General features: G+C 42.6%; 1 pseudogene; it reads right to left on the bottom strand.

The window, feature by feature from the left end:
- Positions 1-895: 895 nt before the first annotated feature.
- Positions 896-2,931, bottom strand: LOC113007356 (coxsackievirus and adenovirus receptor homolog; annotated as a pseudogene).
- Between the last annotated feature and the right edge of the window lie 381 nt (positions 2,932-3,312).

Raw genomic sequence — 3,312 nt, 5'->3', positions numbered from 1 at the left:
GAGAGACTCAAAGCATAAGCAAAAGATAGAAAATAGTAACAAAGAAACTTAAAATAACACTGAACTGACACAAAAACAATACCCAAGAGATAAAAAATGGTGCCAAAAAATGGAGAGAGAAAGCGTAACCAAAGAGATAATAAAAATACAACAAAGACTCAAAAAAAAAGTGCCCCGGCGTAAGTGAGCATGCTCGGGGTGTGAAGCTGGCATGTTTTCCATTTAAAGTTCTGAACTTAGCGTGGCTCACTTCAGAGGCACAAACTGGCACCAAAGAGACAAAAATCACACTGAAGAGTCAAAAGAAATCAAAAGAGACATAAAATACACCAATGAGTCAATATAATCTCACCAAAGAGAAAATAACAATACCCAAGAGATTAAAAATGATGTCAGAGAGACATAAAACAAAGACATAAAAATACACCCAAGAGCCCAAAAGAAACACAAAATGAATCAAAAGACTTTTAAAGTGTTAAAGAAACTCAAAATAATGACAGAGAGGCAGAAAATATTACCAAATATTTAAAATAACAACAACAAAGGCACAAAAACAATTTAAAAAAGGACACAAATTACACTGAAGAGAACGAGTCCCAGCGTATGTGAGCGTGCTCAGGATGTGAAGCAGTGCATGACCCTGGCGTGTTTCCATTTAAAGTCCTGACCATAACGGGGATCGTTTATTATCAATGGCAAAAGCAGACAAGCTCGCTTAAGTTCTCATAAAGTGCTCTGAAACAGTATCGCCTCCAACATATATCAGGTGCTCTTCGGTATGTTTCAGTCAGCAGCTGCAGAGGATGTGGGATGTCCTGGTCACCCAAAAAGTGAAAAAGAGTAGAAAAAGAAACATATTTCTTCCTCAAAAGCAGCATGAACAATTTGCTTGTCCTCAAGGTTGTGGAAGTTGGATGTCTTGGCCATTCACTGTGACTGAGTCATCCATCTTTTTTGGAAAATCATTCGCCTTGGTGAACGTGAACTGACACATGAACTCTCCATTCATGTTTTCATACGCTCCCGTAAGATCCTGGATGCTTTCCAAAGATCCAGGCCCAAGGTTATGACTCTTAATTGATTGCCATTTATGAGGAGGGAGTTCTTCCGTCAGTATTTAATTTCCAAATACTTCGTCATTCTTTTTTCTACAGTAGCAGATAATGACTTGAGGACAAGGATGATCATCACAATCATATTGGTTTCAATTGCTGCTGTAGTTCCAGATTCATTGTTCATAGTCTGTGGTGATGTAAGCTGTAAGGGGGAACAGAGTATAACCTCCCACTCTTCCATACCAACAAGACTTACGAGCATGCACCTGTAGATTCAGTATCACTCTCTGTGATCTTGCGTAAATACAAGTCACCAGCTGTAGTGTCAACAAAGGCACTTAGAGGCAACATCTGGTTTCCGCTTGCCTTTGACCAGCTGTAATCCAGAGCAGGAGTACCTTGTGAGGAACTACATCTCATCCTCAGATTGTTTCCTTCCACAGCTTCACCATCTACGTAGCACACTGGCATACTTAGCCTCTCCGTTACGAACAAGTTAAAGTTTTTCAAAACTCCAGTAAATTTTTCACCTTGCTTTGGATAAACTTGGATACAGAGAACTAAGGGGCAATAGATGAAGAGTTTCACCAATTATTAGTGCTGTCAGCATTAATCTCATTAAAATGACGTTAACGGCATAACTGCATTAAAGCAGCAAATCTCCGTTAGCGAGTTAGCGCGGATCGCCCCCTGCATGGGGCTGCACAGCGCTAACGCATTAATGAGCTAACCAAGCTAACGAGTTGACGCCATCCAGCCGCGCTAACTCGCTAACAGAGATTTGCCATGTTAATGTGGTTATGGCGTTAACATCATTTTAACGAGATTAACGCTGACAGCACTACTAATTATACTTTAAACCAGGAAGACGGCGGAAACGACAGCACGGTGAGGGCACGACGCGACAACAAACGGGATAAAAATACACTACAGACTAAAATACACAGCAGGGTTATCAGGAAATGGGAGGCAGAAGGGAAACACAGCTGGGAATAATTGGGCTGGACGAGACAAGGGAAGCAACAGGATAGATTGACATAAGACATGGACCTTCAAGGTAAAACGGGAAGCACACCGACTGAATTTACAGACACAGACTCAGAGACCCGATTCTGACACAGTACAGAGAGAACATAGGACAGGACTTAGACAGGAGACATGGGACCGGGGCAGGCACAGAGACACAGAAACCAAAACCTAAGAACTAGCAAATCCTAACAAGAATTAAACTGAAACATAAGACACTCTAAGCAAAACAAAAGCACTGAGTCAACAGACTCAGTGCTTTTGCATCAGACAAGATTCAAAGTGGACCCTGTTCTTTAATGGCTCATAGAGATTGTTATATATCACACCTCCAGTATACCAGATAATTATCTCGTCGCCCTGCTGTTTATCTGAAGGCACAATGTGCCACTCTATCTCCGTATATGCCAGGTTCTCAGATTCAAGGACAAACTCACAGTTAAGGGTCACACTGGAATCTCTAGCCACACAATAGTTTTTTATGTTTGAGGTTATTTCTAGAGCACAAACAGATTCTTTGGTAAAGGGGTCAAATATTCCCATAAAGATAAAAGGCCACAGCCCAAACTTTGTGGTGAAATATCTTGACTTCAATGGCATAGACTGGATACAGCAGTTTTTTGTGGTTTTTTTGTAGAAACATCTTTCTGGCATACTTAAATATTGAGGATGGGATTCTGGCTCACTGCCTGGATTGAACTGGAAGTGAGCTGCAACTGTGAAATTTGAAGAGTGAACATGATCAGCAGCAATATCCTCATAATTTAAAATCAACAGGCGTGGGGGCAGTGTGGGCCAGACATGGATTTACGTAGTAAAACAAATGCTTAAGCCTCGGCCCGTGGCTATCAAAACAGCCATTAGCATTTCCGCGACTGGTAATCACTGGTGTTGGGAAAACGGCGAGGAAGCCCTCTCATCTGGCTTCCCACACGTCTCGCTGCAGAGTGGGCTTAAACACGCCTGCCGCTCATGTTGGGAAAGGCGCGTACACACATTTGTACCGCCGCACATGAAAACACACATTTACTGGCCGACTTTCACACACTCGCACACGCTGTGTCACCGGATCCCGTGGCCTCAGGATGTAACGGAGGACGTGGCGGGTTCCCAGGGGCAGTTCGTGTTGGGCAGCGAGAAAACAATTAAGTCATCAGCATCGGGAGGAGGGGAGGAGGAAAGGGAAATTGCCAGTAATAAGTTAAAAGGAGGAAATGGGATTAAAGCAGAA

The sequence above is a fragment of the Astatotilapia calliptera genome, chromosome 16, assembly GCF_900246225.1.
Source record: "Astatotilapia calliptera chromosome 16, fAstCal1.2, whole genome shotgun sequence".
Classification (NCBI taxonomy): Eukaryota; Metazoa; Chordata; class Actinopteri; order Cichliformes; family Cichlidae; genus Astatotilapia; species Astatotilapia calliptera.
This window is presented reverse-complemented; position numbering and strand designations above follow the sequence as displayed.